This window comes from Podarcis bocagei (genome assembly GCF_964188305.1).
Source record: "Podarcis bocagei genome assembly, chromosome: 1".
Taxonomy (NCBI): Eukaryota; Metazoa; Chordata; class Lepidosauria; order Squamata; family Lacertidae; genus Podarcis; species Podarcis bocagei.
In genome coordinates this window covers 56,211,589-56,233,839 of record NC_138125.1, presented here as the reverse complement: position 1 = coordinate 56,233,839, position 22,251 = coordinate 56,211,589, and the positions used below count along the sequence as shown (strand labels likewise).

The window sequence follows — 22,251 nt, the reverse complement described above, 5'->3', positions numbered from 1 at the left end:
GAACGTTAGCAGTGGCAAAGTTTTTATCGGTGGTTGCAAGAACAAATGAGCCCTATATTCTAAACAAAATGCTTGATTAACCTGGAGGTAGGCTGTATGAATTGTGTATTGATTTGTAATGATTTGTTGGGTCTCTGGACCGTCATAAAGATTGATTGATTGATTGATTGATAGCATAAATATTTGGTGAATAGTCAATAGATATTTGATATATGAATTTAGCACTGAAGGATTTCCTTTCCATGTTTGATATTGGAGTTGATATTGAACAATATTGAATACAATTGTGGTTAGTGTCAGGGAGCACTTATATCTAATACAAAATTATATATCTGGGGTCCCCCCATGTGTTCAATCTTCATGGAATGTTTCCCAGATTAACTTGTCTACACCCCCCATGCATATTCCACAACAGATAACATGCAATCATATTTAGTATCTGACAGCATCTGATCTGATAAATAATAAGCAATGGTAATTAGTGTTTGACAGTGACAACTTGGGAGATTTCATAAGTGAAAATGTATGAGATTTCATATGTGAAACCTCCTGAAATCAAAGCAATCACAAGTTGTCAAAAAGTCATTCAGATTTTGAAGTAAAAATTGCACATTCAAATATTGAAGTGAAAATTGCACATTCCGGCTGTATGTTCAAAGGTCTCAGAGTTCAAATGGCAGATTCAGAAATATCACCCCAAAAAATATGTATGATAATTTATTTTAGCTTAGCTAATGCCAATCCCCTTTAACATTACAAGGTTAATTTGCTTGTGTCGTCTGTAACATCTCCTGTTTGCAGAGTGTGAGCATTCCATTTTGAAACAATGTTGGTCTTTACTGTCTTCTGCATTGCTTCTCTTTTGCGTCTTGGGAACTACATCTATATTGCTTTGGATTCCATGGCAGAATAGAAACATGAAAAAAAATCGTTAAATCACTGGGTGTAATTTTGAAAACCCATGGTTCTTACAGCTGCCTATTTTCCTTTGAAACTACCCAGGCAGGTTCAAAAGGGGAATGGGTGTCTAGCGGATGGGAATGCAGCATTCAAACCTGAAGTAGAATTTAGGAATCTATTCAGGATTTCCAGCTAGCAAAGCATTCTTACTCAAGGACAATGTAACACTGGTCAAAAAAAGGAAGCAGCAGTAGATGACAACACACTGTGTCTATGATGCACACCAGCACAGTCACTCTTGAGCAAACAGCAAGAGGTTTTATTAATGCAAGAAATGACAGCTGTGTCACTGAGTGGCTTTCCCTGTCTGATTTGAAAGAATCTGCTCAGTGACTGCATGGCTTCCTGATAATTACTTGAAGTACTATTAAGGAGAGAAAAGAGATGGGGCATGATTTATTTATTTTGCTCTACCTAGACTTCTTAGTTCAAGGAACACTGAGACATACAGAGATCACACCTCTTTTAAAAAAACAAAAAACAACTTTTATCAACATCCCTTGAAATGTCTTAGAACCTGAAAATTCACCTTGAAATTTTGCTTTGGGCCTATCCAATAACTCTTTTCCTTTCCTCCCAATTCCTCAGATGTTTCGTCTGGGATGGAACCTCCTAATTTTCTTTGACATTTTGGTTCAGAAATGATATTTTTGGCAGAAACTCTCTTTTAATTCACAGTGATAATTCCCCACTTCTAGGTACTTTGGGGGGAACAATTCAACTACAGGAATGTGCAGGTTTTCTCTAAAGAGCAGGTTTTCCCTGGCAAAGGAGCAAGGCAAGGGAAAAACCACTCAGACCCATGCCTAGAAAGTAAAGGTCAAGACAAATTCCTGCTCTAACTTGGGTCTTACGTCCTGTGCAAAATTTGGAAAGGGTTGTATCGGTCAAAGACTTGTGCAATGGAAATTCTATTCCTTCTCCTCTTCACATACACCCTATGCCCCCCTCAAATCTGCTCGAGGGTTGCTGTCAGAGGAACCCCAAAACAGATATGTGCTGAAAGAGGAGAGAAGGAGAGAAGTTCTACTGCAGAAACAGAAGTCCTAGTAGAAACAGAATGGCTTGGCTGAATACATCATTCAGAGAGAGAGAGAGAGAGAGAGAGAGAGAGAGAGAGAGAGAGAGAGAGAGAGACTTTCAGATGTGCAATCAGTCTGTATGCAAAGCAGTGGAACAGGAGGTGGAAGAAGAAGAAGAAAAGGAGTAGGAGTAGGAGTTTGGATTTGATATCCTGCTTTATCACTACCCTAAGGAGTCTCAAAGCAGCTAACAATCCCCTTTTCCCTTCCTCCCCCACAACAAACACTCTGTGAGGTGAGTGAGACTGAGAGACTTCAGAAAAGTGTGACTAGCCCAGGGTCACCCAGCAGCTGCATGTGGAAGAGCAGAGACGCGAACCCGGTTCACTAGATTACGAGTCCACTGCTAGATTTATCATGAATGAAATCCGAGAGGACAATTTAAGTAGACTGATTTTTGCTGCAACACGATAACTATGTTAATAATGGACCACACTTCAGGACTTTTTCTCAGAACAGCCACTCCACCAGTAAGAGGGGCATAACACAAAGTGTACTGCATGGTTGCTGTGTCCTACTCTCTCAGACTAACCTGCAATGTGGGGTTAAAAGCAAGGGATACCACTGTAGAGAGGAGTGGATATAGTAATAGACCCCTGGGTTATGTCCTTAGTCGCATGTCCATCAACACTGGGGCTGAATCTTTTAGATAAAGGCTGCAAACCCATGAACACTTTCCTCAAAATAAGCTCCACTGAACACAATTAGACTGAGTAAACATACATAGGATAGCAGTGCAAAATAGCATTTTTCATCTATTCTCTCCCCAGATCTTATTGCTGATAACCTTGGCAGCAGGTACATTATCACTGGTATTGTTTAAGATTCTCTTGAGGTTAAGCTAGCAAATCCTAGCTTTGCCTTTCTATGTCCTTCATTTCTTAAAATGCTCAGAAATTATAGCATTTTGATAAAGCAGCATGGCCAATTTGCAGCATTTTCATGCCCTGGCAAACTTTAGCAAGGGAGTATATTTGCATGCACATTTTTTCCTGATGTGTCCTTTTTAATCATGCTTTTCATTTATAAGCTTTAATATGAAATGTGAAATTGGCTCTTATTACGACGACTTGCAGTAAAGGCCATATTGTTCCTATGCGACTGCAGACTTCATTTCCACAGAAAGCACTAGAGGTTCCCAAAGGGGATGTGGAACACAAGTCAAATTCTGGAGCAATAGAAAAAGACACAGGGGAGAGTTCTGATTATGTTACATTGAAGGGGAACATGTGGTTATACTGTAGTCTAATAAAGCCCCAGTGTTTGCAGCAGACATGTGGCTCTGACTGGAATAAATCAATCTAGCAAAATATATATTCCTCCAGCAAGATAAAAAAAAAATTGCTCATCTCTTTCAAGAATTCACTCTTACTGAATCTGAAATATTGTTTTTATTCTAACCAGCAACACTTCCACTAAGACTCTTGCTGACTGCAACTGCCAAAGACAGATTGGCACAAGGTCCTTGTCATCGCATCACTGGCATGTTGTAAGAGCACTCATTGTTGGAAGGATACATACAAGGTCTTCGGGACTCCAGATTTGTGTAGAGTTTACTCCTTAGCATTTTACTTCCAAATATATCTCCAAATATATATATCCAAATATATCTCCTCCCAAATATATCTCACAAGGCAGTGGAGGTTTAGGATCAGAGTTTTCCTTCTCAGGGCTACCTTCTCAGGTTGACAAGCCCCATGGGTCTCCTAACAATTCTCAGTGCCCTTAACAAATTAAAACTCCCAGAATTCTTTGGGGGAAGCTATGGCCAATTAAAGTGGTATCGTAGTGCTTTAAATGTATGGTATGAATGTGACCTCTGCAAAGAGGCACACAAGTAAAGGACTCTTTACATGCTGACCAAGAACATTGTGGTGCTAACGAGCATTACCTGGGATAATCTTTAGAGGATTCAGCATGTTGCAGCCCCCACCTCTTGCTCCCCAGTAGCAGAAAGGTGAGCACATCCAAGCCACCTCCAGCAATATACTGCTGTATTTAAAGGCAACTGGTCTAATAAAGAAGAGCATCTAATCACCATGACAACTGATGTTTCTTGGCAGGCAATGAAGCAAGCCTCTGATCGGAAACTGACACTCATTAACACTGCTCTAGCTGTGCAAGGGGCTTGCTTGTTCACTTGTTTTGGATTTTTGTTTATAGGTCAGGCACAAAAGAGTAAAAAGGCATATTTGAGGTTTTTAGAAAATGTAGTGGTTTGTTCTATTGAATACCCCAGTTATAACAATGCACAGATTTATTAATAGCTGATCTTTTCAGCTCTCTTTATGTATTGATAACATTTATTCATTTCATTTCAAATGGGCTCTGAGAACTATGCATTCACTCTAATCACTAACAATAAGGTGGTGGGAAAGTGTATGTGTGTATATATATATATATATATAGAGAGAGAGAGAGAGAGAGAGAGAGAGAGAGAGAGAGAGAGAGGAAAGTAGAAAGGTTGCCTTGTTATGGTAATCAAGGTAGCTTATTTTCGGGGTTCTTTCTTTGTGGAGTTCTGTACACAGGTTTTCAGCTTTGAATAGATACTGAAAATCTATCCCAGAAAACAGCATCCATGACAAAAGAAAAGGAAGCCAACATGGTATCCTAGAATAAAAGTCACACTTCTTTCACAGGTACTTCAAGGGATACTATTTCTATATGGCAACTGTATGCTGTACAATCTATCAAGTGACAGGGTGTGTGTCTCTTCTGCACCATTTCTGAGACTCCATCCTTGGCATCTGCATTTCAAAGGGTCAGGTTGCAACTGATGAGCAATATGGAGATCCTGGTGAGCTACTGACCATCAAAGAAGAGCAACAAGGTGACCAAAGGTCCACATGTGCCCCCAAAGGTCCACATGTGCCCCCAAAGGGTTTGAGATTGGGGATGAAAAAAACATTTTGTTGTAGCCAGCGTAATAGGGTGCAATGTGCACTTAGCTGTCAGGTGTGTTTGGTGCCCACAATGGTTTCTTGGGTTTGCAAACATGCCACAAGTTTGGAGGAGGCCATGCTACACTAGATGGACAAATATTCTGGCACAGTATGATGCAGCTTCCTATGCATGTGTCTTGTGTGATCATAGCAGAGTTCTTAAGTGAATAAAGATTGCTGCTCAAATAGTCCTTCACACAGGCAATATAGGAACGCAGAGCATTTCTACTATAGATCAGTTATTTTTGCTGCCTTGGACTCCTCCTTGCATTTCCATTAATGAAAGACGATCAATCCTGCTGTGAGGAGGCAAACTGCCAAGTCAGTCCTTTCCTCCAATAACTCTCAACCCCTTAACGAAAAGCAACAGGTCCCAGTAGAAATTAATATTGAATCAAAGGAAGTTGGAAGTGGAATGGGGGGAAATTATAAATAAACTACTTAGCCATTACAGTTTTGAAAATAATTGGCAATTGTCTCCTTTGCCAGAGCATTATCACATTTAATCATAATCTGATTTCCCATGCAATTTGAACTCTAGCTGTTCTCCCTAGTAGCTGGCCTAGAGCCCTGGAAGCCTGTGGCACCTTTTTTTTGCAGCGCTCTTTGTCCTAATGTGCACACTGGATGGATTAAAGGCAGCCAGGGTGCCTTGGGGTAATGGTCCTAGCTCAGTGGTTCAGCATCTGCCTAGTATGCAGAAGATCCTAAGTTTGATCCCCAGCATCTCCAGGTAGGGCTGGGAGAGACTCCTTGCTTGAAAACCTGGAGAGCTGCTGCCAGTCAGTGTAGACAGTACTGAGCAAGATGGGCCAATGGTCTGACTCAGTATAAGGCAGCTTCCTGTACTCCTATGCTATGTTTTCCTCGCTGCTCTCCAGCCTCATGAGATCTGTTTATCCATAAGCAGCTGCAACATGGAGAATATCCACATTCATTCATTTGGCATGTTTCTAATCTTCCCCTGAATGAATCATCAGGGTGCCTTTCATTGATGAGGTCTCTGGGATGGGACCAATCATGTGGCTTGCATGATCTAGCCAATTAGGTTGGGGTCAGTCATATGGATCTTTGCAACATAATTTCCACTGCTCCAGGTGGGTATTGCAGCAAAGATCCATGCAGATGACCACACATAATCAGCTGGGTCATTTACAATTATCAGTGCCATACATATCATCATCACCACCATTGCCACCTATTCTTATAATAATTTATAACAGTACTAATTTATTTCTGAACCTTATCCCAATTGACCTGAATCTGAGTGGCAGCATGTTATAGATCACAATGCACCCTGCATCTAAAGTCTGTGCCTTCCTGGGTTTGAAGAATTTATTGTTGAGATTCAGGATACCTGGGAGAGCAGATCTAAAAATATATATGTGTATGAACCTAGAAATTCTGTGCCATTTTAAAATGCAAGTGATTCATGTGTAGAACTTCCCTATGCAAATAACAGTCTTCCAGTTCATTGTCAATCATCTCTTTCATGTTAAAACCATCAAGCTAGGAACGAGGTTTAAGTGGAACTGCTCAGAGGGAAAAATATCCACTTGTTTACACTAAATGATTCTGAAAAATCATCGGTGTGGAATGATGGAAATGCCTTACCCTTTTTCTGCAGAGGGCCTGGCTGCAAATATTTGCTGACATAAGTATTCTGGTTTCAGTTCTGTCTACTTGGTACTTCACTTCAATTTTTAATCAAGTCACTTTAACAGATATTTCCTTTTGGACGTTTAAAATCAGGGTGTGTTTATATATATATATATATAAATGTAATTCCACATTTGTTGACAAAAGTATATGCAGCCAATGTACTCGTCTAATGTGCCTTTGTACAAGATTATGTTTTGGGGGCATTTATCCTGAAATCTAAATACGGTATGTTCATTACTGATGTTAAACCTGAAAAGGCAGCTAGAAAAGCCTAGGATGGTGGACAGGGATAATACACCTGTGACCTCTTTCATATGCTTACCATAAAGTACTGTACATTATGAGGACTGAGATTAATATTCTTTTCTTCTCCATCATCAGGTCTCATCACAAGATTTCACAGTGAGTGGAGTAAACACAGGACTGTGTTCCAGTTGTCCTCCAAGTCCTGGAGAGTAACTGTCTACAGTGGAGAGGATTATGCCAGTGCCGTAGCAAGGGAGGGTCGGGGCTGGGATGCACCAGGTAGTGAGGGGGGCTGTAGGGTGGCCAGGGGGCTGCTGTTCATCCTGGGGGTCTATAGGGCTGCACATGTGCTTCATGGTGGCTTAGTCACTGTCCATCCCACAGAAAGTTGATGTTCCTTAAAACAGCTCAACAGCTTCAGGCGCTCTCCTAACAAAAGCTGAACAACTTTGGGTAATCATCCAAAAAAAGCTCCACCCCAGGGGCCGGTAGGGATGGCTACGCCACTGGCTTCTGCACTTTGGGAAACCCTCTGCATATTTTAGTAATTTAGTAATCCTTTTCCCCAAGTTCTAAAGCACATCAGGTGGCTCCCCAAATGCCGAACATGCCCACTGCAACACTCACCCCCCAAAAAAAATGTTCACACCAATTGCAATACCTAAAGAGATCTCTGGTGCTTAATGGTCATAATCACTTTTAAGATTCCATATGGTTATTCTCTAGAAAAAAATATACAGTCCAAAAGCAAAGCAAAGCTTGCACTGGTGGGTGCTGCATTGTGGTTTAATCGCAAAATTTCACATTTCAAACAGTATCCCAGAATGTAGGATGAAGATCCCTACACAAATGGTTTCAACCCTGTCTATTTGATACACAGCAGCCCTTCTACTGTGTAGTATAAGAAGCGGACCTTATGAGCAATAGCGCAGAGACGAATGGATTGCTTTTTACAGGTATAAGCAATTTGCCATTACAAGGTGTACCTAGCCTAAGTGGAATTTGTGTCATTGCTCTAAGGTCAGTAATGTTAAAAAAAAAAAGGAAGAAGCAAGAAGCAAGAAGCAAGCATGCATAATGGGACAGAAGAACATAGAGTAATCTACAAAGCTATTGAATTAGTATCATGGTTAGATTGTTGTAAAGGGTACTGAGGGCTTGATTTGATAGACAAATTGAATGTTTCTCCAGGAACTGTATCTAACCAATGGTTCTATCCCAACAGGAATCTTTTCAGCTATTCTATTAGTTAAGCTTCCTTGGTGGAAAGTATGCCCCTGCCTAATTTTAGCAAACACAATTTTTAAACCCTGCAAGGGAAGAAATGATGGATGAGGTTTGCATTAAGCACTCTCCCCCCCCCAAGTGACTTTTAAAACAATAAAAATAGGCCATCCAGGTATAGTTGCAAACATTTGCATGTAACGTGTAGATTGCCAGGCAATGCGTAGATCAATTCCAAGTGAAAACATACTTGTGTCTTATTTATTTGGCTTTCCAGTCCTCTCTTAATAAGTTGCTATATTATCATTTAAATTATTCTAAAATGACATTTTAAATTGTGTACAGAAGAAGGAAGAAAACTGCTGCCGAAGATACTCTCTGATTCGTCTAGCAAATTAACAGATAAAAACATAGCAAGGGTTAGAGGAATCTCAGTGTCAAGGCAAAAATAGCTATTATTTTTTAAAAAGAGAGAGAGAGAGAGGATGAAATGGGGAAAATGGGGGAAAATCAGGCATGACACATTGAGCTTCTTGGATGAGAGAAGGTATGTTAGAAATCACAAATTAAAGCCCAGTTTGTGTCCTTAGAAGGTTGGTAATCCTTTTGCCATGGTGAAGGATCAGTTGTGTGTCACATCCCAACACATGACATGATGCAAAGTGTGAACATATGCATGTAGATGCCCAATTGCACAGTTGTTTTCCTCTTAGGAAGGAAAGCAGGGGATGGGGTCTTATTCATACACAGGTCTCTGTATGGAATGCTTTACTGACCAGCTATATGCTGAGTGTAGATGCAGGCTTGGACCTGTTCTTCCACTCCACACTTTACTTCCTTAGTGCATCAAAAGGCAAAAAATAAAATAGAAAATTGTACACAGCTATATCTTGTGTAAGCACCATGGGTTGGTTAGGTGTTTCTTCTGTATTGGTCCATATATGAAGAGATCACCGTACTGCAGATCCTGCCTCAACAGAATTTCACTCTTTTCAAAAGAGCTCTTGTGGGGCAGAACTCAATAGGTTGCGTCTCTCTTGTGCAATATGGTGATCCTGGCCTTTGCATTGCCTTTGTGGTGGCAACATTTGCAGTGTGTTGGAAATGCATGGTCAGCTTGTTTGCTTGTAAAGCTCATTGTAGAGAGAGTGTGTGCCTGTGAAAGGTCAGTTCTAATCAATCTATTCATCATCTAAATAGAACCAAAACAAAATTAAGGTGGTTGGAAGGCCTTATGCACTCTTTCACATTTCAGCAACTAAGTTGATGGAGGGGCGCCACCAATTTGCTATCTCACACAGAGCCCCCTTTCATTTGTTCTCTTAATGGCCCGTCACCCAGGCAATCGCATTAATACAAGAAGCTAGCCTGGCATATATTTTAACATTTACTGGATCCAGGGGTTAGAAGGACCTGCATGCAGCTTACTTTCTCCCCCTTAAACTCACAACACTATTAAGAACAGGCACCAAATAGTACAAATGGTGTACCTCAGAATTTATGTGAAGTCCTATGATTCTTACTATGCACCCTCATGCATGTATTCCTGGTATACATCATGCACAATGCTGTGTTAGTATGCAGTATTTATTCTGACAGTTGCTGCAGCAACAACATTCTTCCATTGGCTCCTTGCAACTGTAAAGTCATATGCACTTTTATTTATTTCTTTTGAGACAAGAGAAAGGGTTTGGGGTTTGCCCATCTGACAAACCCAATCAGTTTGGCAGCTTTCATTTTGGCAGATTTCATTCTAGCAGAAGCCGTTATCGATATAAAACCACTCAAAAAATTCAGAAGTGTAGTATTTTCCATAGAAGACTGCAGATCAATAAACACAGAGATGTCCCTGCTGCCCTGCTAAGATTTCTTCACTGCACATCATGACAACACATCGATACAACTGTCTGGGCACCTGGACTTTTCTACAAACTATAAATCCCACAGTGTTATCAGTCACTCTAATTTAGTTTTACTGAAGGTTTGCTTTTGATTAAAAGCTCAATGTTTCAAACAGTTGCATCTCTGGCGAATGAAAGGGCTACAAGCAAGAGTACTCACAGGGATTAAGGGCACTGCTCAGGGTTTCTTACAAGCATTCCTGTAACAACAGTAGATTTGTCAGTCTTTAATGGATAAAACACATTCGGTGCAACAGGCAAGCATAGTTAAGGTCTTTAAATGGGATCATCACCCTTGAGAAGTGGTGCCTGTTTATGAGAAAAACTCCCCATTAAATTATGGGCGACATCTAATGATCTGCATCCACTTAAACAATAGAAATTCACTTGTTCAATGGCAGGTGGGGGTGTGCCTTAACCCACAGAAGATTTCAGGGATACAAGAGGCTGCAGGGGAAACAGAGGAAGGGGCAGACGTCTAGTTGCACTACACTGGATCTCACCCTTAGATAAAACAAAATATGTACAGTGTTGGACTCTAAAATAAATTAACTTAGGGAAGTTCATAGAACAACATTTTCCATCCCCTGCTCTCTCTTTTGGTCACATTCACCTCCTCAAAAGAAAATGTAAGGTGGGCTGTGGGGGTCTCTGGGGAGAAGGAAGGCAAGTTTCCCATTCTCACCTTTTGCACACACCCCACACCAGGCCATTGCACCCCATGCTGCATTGTTCAGGTTCAGGAGACCATCTCCTAGAGACTGAGCCCTTTAGGGCTCCCCCAGTATTTTGGGGAGGGGACCAACCCCCCCCCCAAGTCCGAAGGCCTCCTAAGGAGGACAAGCAAGGAGCTGAGCATGGCATGGCTTCCATAGCCATGGCTCCTTCTCCTCCTGCCACAGAGGGGGAGGAGGCTGGAAGCAGCCCAGGTCAGTGGTAGTGGCAGAAGGAAGTGAAGTCATGGCCATTTCCACTGTGCTGCCTATAGCTGTGCTCAGCTCCTCTCAGGCTCCTCCCGAGGAAGCCAAGCCAAATGGGGCGCAGCCTCAATGGCTGCAGCTCCTGCTCCTGCTCCTGCAATGGAGAGGAAGTGAATTTTGTTTGAGGGGGGAAAATGGTTCTACAACAATGGCTCACACTTGCCAACTTGGATTCATTGCCAACTTCAATTCATTATCCAGAAATCCCAACATCATCAGAGTCTGTATAGTTGGCAGTCCCTCAATAGCTGTAAGAGTAACTGAAATCAAGCAAGATTGTAAGCAGATGCAGGTAAATATTGGCAACGTATGTAGAAATGCTTTTAAGATCAGAGAAGAATTGTCCACTTAAAGTGATTGACTGGTTGCTCAGAGAAAATGCACATATTTGACTCCCAGCCAACTTCTATGCCAATTCACTCTTCTCTCAATCCATGCAGTTTTTGTGCTCTCCATAGCATCAAATTTATTCAGCAACACACTTAGGGCTTCTTTGATTTCTGTAGCAACCAATTAGCATGTCACTCCTTCCCATCCACTTGTTCATACTGTACTTACCTAAGGGGGGAGGGGGAGGAGAGGCTACAGGATTTTTGAAACTGTATTCCTGCCTATTGAAAATTCCCGTAATGATAAATAGGAATTCCATTTCATTGGCAGCTAAACCATCATCATCATCATGGGGAAGGGGAGAATGCATTTTTGGCTGCCTAAGAATTTTTGCCAGAAAAACGTTGTATCGTACTCCTTTCAAAAACTATTGGTTCGACCCAGTAATCATACTCAGAATACATCCATGGAAATATAATGGGACATAAATTTGTCAGGACTGAATGGGTCTGCTTTGAGCCTAAGAAAGCAATCCTATTGCAAGTTCTGCCAGGATGAGCAGGGTCAGGATCAAGTGGCTATCTGGCTGAGCTGGGAGGTTATTGGCACAGCCAAGGTGCATGGGCATAACTCCCATTCTGTCACTCAGTCAGAGATGCACCAGAGATACTCTTCATCCTTGGCTCAGCCCAGTGGATCATGAGCCAGCACTAAGCCTGGAAAATGGGGCATTTGGGAGGCATGACAGAAGGGTGGGGGACCAGTAAAGGTTAAGTCGGCAAAAAGGGTAGTGTAACTCAAACACTAAAATACTATTTTAAAGGCTTGTTGTCCCTCTTCCAGGCTTCGGCCAGTTCAACCAGCTGTAGTCCCCCTGTTGAGTGGAGTTTGGATCTGGTGTATTTTATGCCAAGTCAATTGATGCCAGATTGCTGTATGTCAGCTGCTTATGCATAGGACTGCTCTCCAAGTCTGAATCGAACCCAGCAGAAGTGACATATTGAAGGAGTTTGTCTATTTTCCAGACAGAGTTGTGTTTTTATTTCAGCATGGTCCATGAAAAGGCCTTCAAAATATTTCTGTCCTTTGAAGAGGACAATAATAGGGCTAGATCCATAATCCAGAAAGACTGCAGACTGTTATCCCTAGTTCCCCAAATCCACCTTTGCCATCCTGAGTACCTCCAGATGTTTTTGACTACAGCTCCTCATTGTTGTGGCTGGGGTTCATGAGAGTGGAGGGTACCAGGTTGTCAAAGACAGGTGCTGGGGTGCCTGTCCATTGGCATTGTTAAGGCTCCTTTGCTGCCTAGTCCTTCTTTCTGTTAACTTCTTAAACTTTTGTCTTCCTGTTGATCTGGTTCCCCGTGCCTTTCTGCCAGCAGGGAACCAGTAACCAACCAGTAAACCCAGAACCAGTGTGTGTGTGTATTACCCTCCAACATGCAGCAGAGGAAAATCAGGATGCGCATCTTTCAGGGCCATGCTCTGTGGTGTAGCGGTTAAGAGCAGTAGACTCGTAATCTGGTGAACCGAGTTTGCTTCCCCGCTCCTCCACATGCAGCTGCTGGGTGACTTCGGGCTAGTCACCCTTCTTTGAAGTCTCTCAGCCTCACTCACCTCACAGAGTGTTTGTTGTGGGGGAGGAAGGGAAAGGAGAATGTTAGCCGCTTTGAGACTCCTGAAGGGAAGTGAAAGGCGGGATATCAAATCCAAACTTCTTCTTCTGGCATGAGTCAGGGCTCCCCAAATATGCAGCTTTTGAGGCTGCACTCCCACAGGAACCAGGTGACTTGTGCCAGAGCATGCTCCCCCAAAATGGGCATCTTTGGGAGCCACACACTTGTGGGAGCCAAAACAGGACATCCCTGGATCCAATCAGAAGCCTGGATGACTTCTGTAATTCTGGGATGTCCCAAATGAAGCGGTGGGGATATGATGTATGTATGTAAAAAAAAAAAAAAAGTATTTGTAGGAAGAGTACTGTTATGCTCATGTCCTGCTTGCTTGCAGACTTCCTATGGGCATATTGTTGGCTACTGCGAGGACAAGATACTTTGTATTATCTTTGCATTATCATCACATACAGAAATATCACAGGAGATCTGACTGGGCTTTACACCAAGCCCAGAAGGGGCATTTATCTCAATTTTGACTTCGGCCAACCCCTTTCCCATGTATTTCAGTTACTTGCCATAAACAAATGAAATAGCCTTAACCGTTATGAGTGCAAAGACTCCTTTCAATTAGGGACGGCGCTTTCAGAGCAAGCTTCCTCACCAGTGGGAATGATGGAAGAAATATATGTGCTATTGAACTCCTCGACAGTGCTCTGCTTGGGGATATTTATTTAAATAAACACAAGGTCGTTATGCTGGCATGAGGACACCACAGGTTCTCCCTAAAGTGCTGCTCTTTGATTACATATTATCCATCTTGCTATTGTATCTCTGCCTGAACTTTGTCAGCTTCAAGTGAGCAGCTCCTGTTAAATTTAGGAAAAAACCCCGAGGGACACCAGTCTCATAAATACAAGGCTGCGGTTCTGGACAGTTAGCAGAAAGAACAGTATGAATTCTTCTCTGTTGCCTGCTTCATGAAACATATGTCATTGTCTGAGAAATAGAGCTGAACCAACACATTAAGCACAGGTGTACAGCTGGTGTTTTAAGCCATCTTTTCACACTGTTCATTATAATTAAAACAGGTATTGCATATATAGGAAGGATTTTCAGTAATAGAAAACAGTCAACATAATATGATTTATGATTTACATTACACAATTCTAATGTACGCAACATTTTACAGTTATTTATCCTTGCATTGGAAGCAACCAAAAAGGTAAGCTTAATATTTTAATATTTTGCAAATTAAGCTGTTTTAAATAAGCATTTTATATTTGACTTCCTTTTGTATTTTTTTTTAAGTTTGCTAACTTTGCTGTGTTGAATTTGCATTATGTACTTGACCTCTTTTGTATTTATTTTGAAACCTTTAAGGTAATATTTTTGTTTCCTATTTAATTATGTTGTTTTAAATGTACACTTTATATTTTATTTTCTTCCGTAATGTTTTATTCAGGATTATTCTATTTGATGTAGGTCATAAACCACTTTGAAGTTTTTTTCTTAAAAACGAAATAATAATAATTTTGTTGTGTATTGAATAGTGTTAACTAAATTATAAAAAAAATTGGTATCAGTTTTAGTATCAGTTGTGGGTCATCCAAAAACCTGAAATGATGGTCTTTTATCTTACAAGCTTGTTGTGAGGTAGAAGCCCATCATTTTAGGTTTTTGGATGGAGTAGGCAAGTAATACTTAAAAAAGGGAAAGTAATTTGGCTCCCAGTATTCAATAGGTTTACTGAGACCATGAATCCAGTTTCCCCAGATAATGTCCTGGACCACCGGGTGATCACCAATCTGCCTTCAAAAACTAAAGTTGTTATCAGTCAGAGAAAATGGCTCTGCCTTGAAGTACCAGGATGATTTTCAGAAAGATACTATTTTATTTTTTTAGGAACATTTTCCCAATTGTTAACTGGAATAGCAGCCAGGGCTGATTCAAGTGTGCATGTACTGATATAGCACATTCTGTTCATTGAAACTATTTTGGCTTCTGGGGAAAAAGAAAGTTCCTATATCTCATGGTTAAATAAGTGAAATACCCGAAACATTGCACCTGCCAAACTCTGAGAATGCAATGAAATTCCAGTCTTGGATAGCTTTTTGTGTTCTCCCTAGCAACAAGCCACACATATATTTCCTCATGACCTCATAAACCAATGTTCATTTTGATTATGTTTCAGTACCACCTTTTTTTTTTTAAATTTACTGACTATTCAGTTCTCACAAAAAGGATTGTATTCCTGGGGGGAGGGAAGGCAAAATCAACCCAATTGTGTTAGAAAATAAAACATTTCCTGTAGATTCACTTACTTTGGGCTTCAAATTTTGGGTGCAGATTTTGGGACGTATCCAGAACAGAATTTCAGCATGTGCATGAGAAGTACAAATAACACTTTCAAAAGTTACGTATTTCACAGACTATTCATAAGGAGGAATGCGAGCAGGCAATCTTGTTATCCTCCTTCAGCTTTAGGCACAGCAAGGACCATAAATCTAACAAATATTAGTAGCAACCACAACAACAGTATTAACATGAACCGCTGGCCCACTGGCGTGCTTATGCAGCCCAGTGTAATCTATTGTTCTAAATCTTTTTGCTCCTTATTGGCTTTGAGGATAGAATTATATTCACCTGTGAGACTCCGCTAGAGCTTGCATTATCTTTCATAATTTATACTATGGAATAAAGAATATTTCTGGTGCACAATAAACAATAACATCCAAATGAACTTTTCTCCCTAAAGAAAATGTAAGAACACCATCTTATGAGTAGCAAAACAAAACCAGAGGAGAAAACAGGAAAACATCTTCCTTCTTGAAGACATAACTTCACCTTGGCTATATGAAAATGCAGATTTATATTAGCCTAATTTGTTCTTATCTTTTAGAGTTAGTCCCAAAGGCTCAAATCCTTATTTCTGCAGTGGAACATGCCAGTTTTCAGAACTGAGAAGCTATTCAAGGGACCACTCAGCCAGTTTTCAAATTAGGGGGGAAGAAGAGAAAGGCTTAATGGTATCTACAAGCCCTCTATTACACCCTACTGCCCTATATAATTTATAATAAATATATAAAAAATAAAATCTACCTGACTCCCAACAAATTTGGAACAACAGTAGGTAAAACAACAACATAGCAGCATGGTCCACCAAATGTCATCTTTAAAAATGAAGTAGATAGGTAGCCGTGTTGGTCTGCCATAGTCAAAATAAAAAAATTCCTTCCAGTAGCACCTTAAAGACCAACTAAGTTAGTTCTTGGTATGAGCTTTCGTGTGCATGCACACTTCTTCAGATAAGAAGAAGTATCTGAAGAAGTGTGCATGCACACGAAAGCTCATACCAAGAACTAACTTAGTTGGTCTTTAAGGTGCTACTGGAAGGAATTTTTTTATTTAAAAATGAAGCATTTAATGAAAAGAAAAAGAAGTCCAATAATGCAAATATTCAAGAACAGGGTTCTTCTTTCATGGTCTCAGCACCACTGTAGAATCAATGTTTTCCAAGGTACTCAGTCTTGCTTCAGATGTTCAGTTTGAATGTACAAAGGGGCAACCTGGAATGTGTGGAGTGAGCTGTTGGAAAATGCTCTGGGGGCAGGCTGCAAGCCCCCGGAACTCTGTGTTAGAATTCTTGCTCCATGATTGCTCCTGACTCTGAGCATCCTCCGTTACGCACAGCTCTGGAAAAGGCATCTCCCTTCTCTTCCAGTGCGCTCAGCGACATATACCAGATGGTATATGCACACTACACTTCTGGCACAACACAGAAAGAAGCATGAGACATCGTAGAGCTAATCTACTATTTATTTACACACTATGTACAGACAAAAGCATAATGGCGTCCGTTCTCTCCAGCTCCAGAGAGAACAGGAAAAAAACCCCAAGTAAAAGTGAAAGTACATTACAAAGTACAGTGGTGCCTCGCAAGACGAAATTAATTCGTTCCGCAAGTCTCTTCGTCTTGCGGTTTTTTCGTCTTGCGATGCACGGTTTCCCATAGGAATGCATTGAAAATCAATTAATGCGTTCCTAGGGAAACCGCCTTCAGACCAGGTCCGGGGACAGTCTGTCCCCGGACCTCTTCTGAAGGCTGGGGGGGGGGACAAGGGCTTTTCTTCCCACCCCCAGCATTTTAAAAAACCCTGGGACAGCGGAGGACTTCTCCGCTGTCGGGGGCGATCTTAAAATGCTGGCGGGCGGCATTTTAAAATCGCCCCGGACAGCGGAGGACTTCTCCGCTGTCCGGGGCGATTTAAAAGGCCCTGGGAAGGCAGGCAGGGGGGACAAAGACTTTTGCCCCCTGCCCGCCTTCAGAAGGTGTTCCCGCCCCCCGCCCCACTTCGGAACAGCTTTCCGAAGTGGGGCAGCTGGGGCAGGTGTCCCCGCCCTCCCTCCCCGCTTCGGAACAGCGTTCCAAAGTGGGGCGGCTGGGGCAGGTGTCCCCGCCCCCCTCCCCGCTTCGGAACAGCGTTCCGAAGTGGGGCGGCTGGGGGAGGTGTCCCCGCCCCCCCTCCCCGCTTCGGAACAGCGTTCCGAAGTGGAGCGGCTGGGGCAGGTGTTCCCCCGAGCGCTTCTAAAGGCGGGCGGCGGTGAGGGAATCCCTTGGCCCCCCGCCGGACTTCAAAAGAGCTTCGGGAAGTCCGGCGGGGGGGCAAGGGATTCCCTCCCAGCCGCCCGCATTTAAAAGCACTCCGGGCAAAGCAGCGGAGTGCGCTGCTTTCCCCGGAGTGCTTTTAAACGCGGGCGGCTGGGAAGGAATCCCTTGGACCCCCGCCGGACTTCAAAAGAGCTTCGGGAAGTCCGGCGGGGGGCCAAGGGATTCCCTCACCGCCGCCCGCATTTAAAAGCACTCTGGGCAAAGCAGCGAAGTGTGCTGCTTTCCCCGGAGTGCTTTTAAACGCAGGCGGCTGGGAAGGAATCCCTTGGACCCCCGACGGACTTCAAAAGAGCTTTGGGAAGTCCGGCGGGGGGCCAAGGGATTCCCTCCCAGCCGCCCGCATTTAAAAGCACTCCGGGCAAAGCAGCGAAGTGCGCTGCTTTCCCCGGAGTGCTTTTAAACGCGGGCGGCTGGGAAGGAATCCCTTGGACCCCCGACGGACTTCAAAAGAGCTTCGGGAAGTCCGGCGGGGGGCCAAGGGATTCCCTCCCAGCCGCCCGCATTTAAAAGCACTCTGGGCAAAGCAGCGAAGTGTGTTGCTTTCCCCGAGCGCTTCTAAATGCGCTGCACTTCCCCGCTGTCCCAGAGATTTCCCTATGGGCTTTCGTCTTGCGAAGCAAGCCCATAGGGAAATTCGTTTTGCGAAGCGCCTCCAAAATGGAAAACCCTTTCGTCTAGCGGGTTTTCCGTCTTGCGAGGCGTTCGTCTTGCGGGGTACCACTGTACATACAGCAGAAAAGATAAGACTCTCTTCCATTTCCGCACTCTTCTCAGACAGGCACGTGATTTACACCAATCACAAATGCAGCATCAGAGGAGTGACATTGCTAACATGAGCTGTGCTTACTTGCTGCTACTGCTGGTGTGTGTGTGTGTGTGCAGCATTCTCCCAATCCAATGCAAAGACCCTTCCATACTGTTTATACTGCTATCACTTGTTGCTTGTTCTGATGGTTTTTGGAACTGTAGTGAACTGCACCCACCATCAACCTGATGGGATGTGTTTCAACTGAGAAAAGTTCTGTACCTGTAGCCACACCCCTTCCATTTTCTTGTCTGCCATCCAGTAAACAGTCAGTGTTATGACGCAGGATACTGAGAGCCCCTTTCCCCCCCACATGGCACCTAGTATTGCAGAAAGCGTGTTCTCCTTCATAGAGAGCACGTGTTGCGGTGGAGGCCGACAGGATGCTCCAAAGCTGTGGAGCGGGCTAATTGATCATTGGCCACTGTTGTGATTGAGCTTCCCTTGTTGGTGGGAAGATGTTAATGTTGCCATTTGATGACTGACAGCCAGAAATGTTAAAACTCCCTGCACGAGGCGTAGATCTTCCTCTTTTCACTCTGTGCATCGGATTGCCCGTCCCCCCTCCCTATATTTAGGGTTCTTCGCTTTGACCTTGCTATGCCTGTCATGGGGTCGTCTGCTCTTGGGGCAGGGGCCCAGTAGGAATTTTGTCCATCTGGCTGATTGGCTGGGGCCATTTGGTTTTTGCCTGCTGCGTAGCAAATCGTCACAACTTGTAAGGTTGCAGTTAGGCATTGGTTTATGGTTTGGTTGGTTGAGGGGCATGGATTGGCTGTGCCTGCCCCTCTAATGCTGCTGTTGCAAGGGATTCCATTAAAGGAATACAGGGGCTCACTATTGCTTTTGTCCGAACCCTGTCAAGGGGCTAGGGCCATGCAAGAGCCCCTGGTTGCATTTGGGGAAGGCTGAGGGCAGGTTCCCTGCTCTGTCGCTACCCCCAAATGTATTTCCCCCTTTTCTGACTTTCGCAGGCTTGCGAAATGTCAGTCTGTCCCCCACTGGGGGGCAGATAGTCGCAACCAATGCCTAAGCAACCACTTTCATTTTTTTGTATAAAGTTGTGGCCAAAATTATGCCAAAAACTTTAAACAAAAATTCTGTGTGTTGTGTGAGTTATTTGGGGTGGCCTGGGGACCTCGACACGCAATTCTGATCCTGTAGGATATTGCCAGTCTGTGCAATCCACTTCACTTTAGACTACAGTGACAGACCCCCTATTAAAAGGAAATAAGGAGAAAAGGTGCAAAATGGAAGTTGGTTAACTTCATTGTATGGCCTGGAGAAAGGGGTACAGCTGTACCACATACCCATATTTACTACCAAAACAGGTTTGGCACTCTAGTGGATGGAGGCTTCACCTGATATTTTGGAGTTAATTTCTGCACTGATGGTTGTTTCCCCTCTGCAGCTGTTTATTGACTTAAATGTAATAAAGTGGTCCAAGTTCCACCCAGCCAATGTGTCCGATTCTTTACTCATCCATCAGGCCACGATTACCAAAGCACTTTGCAAATTTTGCCTTGCAAATCTCCCTTTAGTTAACTATTAAGTATAATAGATTCCCCCCCTCCCTTACTTTTAAGGCATCACAGCTGATCAATTATTAAGCAAACCTTTTGAAACATACTATACTAAGTGTAACATGTAATTGTCCCAGTGTTTTGCAGCTTGTTGTGTCAATTATGTATGCTCCTTTTCTGTCCACTATAAATTATTGGGCACATCCAGATCTTCCCTTCCTGCTCATTTATATACTTGCAGCTTTTGAAAAAGTGTGCAACATAAATCTTACAAAGGAAAGAAAGGCATGAATAAGAAAGAACTTGCCATCGAGCAACTAAATCTTAAAACATCGGTGTAACTCTATCTTGGGTGAATATTGCTATTTGCACTTCTCTGTGCTATATAAATGTTGAATTTGCCTAAATCGTTAAACCCCTTCCAGCAAGCATGCTGCACAGTGTTTGAAATTCCCACTGTTGTGTTTGTCCTTCAGCAGTAAAATGGCCTACTTTGAGATTCTGATTATCTTACTTCTCCAAAAGGAAAAAAAAGAAGAAAAGATTGTGCTGAACTAAGAAACACATGTATTGTGGGAAAGGCAGTGGCAAAGCTTGGATTATATACAAATGATCAATTTTAAGAGCACAAGTTCCAGTAGTCAACCGTTTGCACGTTTCTGCATTAAATAGTACAGCATATGCAAGAAAGAAAACAAATGCTACCAAATGATGACAATGAAATGAATTCTTACAAATAAGTATATTTGAGCTGGCTCTAGGCACCAGCTGTCATTAATCCACCATGCTTCCAAGTTGTTTATTTTCTGCAGAATGGTGCAGATGTAACAACCCCAATCTGTTGAACATTTGTCCAGACTGGGTTTTCTTTTTGCAGAGAGGAATAGGGTTTTGAAGATCATTCTGTGAAGGGAAAAATTGCACAGCTAACCAGCTGGAACTATGATGCAGATCTGGGGCGTTCCCTCACGGAAAATCGTGCTTCCTTAATTCCAGGTGTCCAAAATGTTTCCTCAGATTTTGCAGTCTCCCAATGGGAATGTGCCTTAGCCAAGCCCAGTGGCAGCATGGTGCAGCAATGGTGACTGATTAATGAGACTGACTGATTAATGAGCTGACCTGCCTTAATCACTTATATAGGCAGCACTGAGCCATTGCCATAGCAACCGCCTTGGCTGACCCTACACCTGTTGACTTACCTCATACCATGATCTATGCTCAGGAAGGAATTTCTTCCCTGAGAGGCTTTATTCCTGATCCTCTCCCATTTCCAAAATATGTTGTCATCAGTATCTCAAAGCACATAGAAATAATTGTGTCGCTACATACAACATAGGCTGCTGTGAAGCTTTTTGAACCAAAACATTGATTCCCAAGGCATTTATTAAGAGGGAGAACTGATGGCATTCTCTCTTCTCATTTAATGTCATCAGGTAAACCGCAGGATGTATCCACTCATTAACCTTGGTTTCAAAACCCATTGCAGGAAACAGCAAGGCATGTTCTGGGAAATGATGTAATTCTTTTACAGACAGAACAACAACATGCAAAATACTTGAGTAATAGTTTTATAGGTCTGTTATTATTGCTGTTCTTACTTTATTGGAAAGAGCCCATAGGCAGCACACAACATTCAACTCACTGCTAAGTTTGTACATCTGAGAAATCCTGGTAATTGTAGTAGCACATCCCTGGAACCTTATGCTGATTTTATTCAGCCATCAGGTTGAATAACAGAGACATAAGCACAGATTGAATTGAACTAGTGCCATTATATCTAAGCCTAAACTTATACAAATACCTGCAGAAGGAAACAACTATTGGTGCAGCAACTAACTTCAGCATAGATCGAAAACTGCAGCCACCAGGGTGACCAATTCCCTATAGAAATAACATAATTTATAAGGAGGCCCAACGAGAGGTTACAAATTCCTAAATATTGTTGCACTCGTTCATCCAGTAACTCAAAACATATTAGGCAACCTGCTGAATGCTTTATTGCATTTATTTTGCAATGACCTACTACTTTCCCCCTTGTTAAATAGCTTGTTTTAAGTCACCAAGCAAATGGAAATAATATGGAACATTAATCTGTATAAATCAGTAATTCTTACCATTGAAGGGGAAACAAAACTCTTCAGGTGTTATCCAAAAAAAAAGAGAGGAGCTAATTAAAAAAAAATTACAATTCTTCAGACTCAGCAGATATATATATATATATATATATATATATATATATATATATATATATGCTTTCGTAGATTTTCACGGGTACAGGAATGCAGGTTTTGGTGTCTTCGGGTATC

General features: G+C 42.4%; 1 protein-coding gene across 4 annotated transcripts in view; it reads right to left on the bottom strand.

Annotated features, from left to right (window-relative positions):
• The window catches only part of LRRC4C (leucine rich repeat containing 4C), a 635,825-nt gene that overhangs the window by 415,138 nt on the left and 198,436 nt on the right, over positions 1–22,251 (bottom strand). The gene's annotated exons all lie outside the window — the stretch shown is intronic.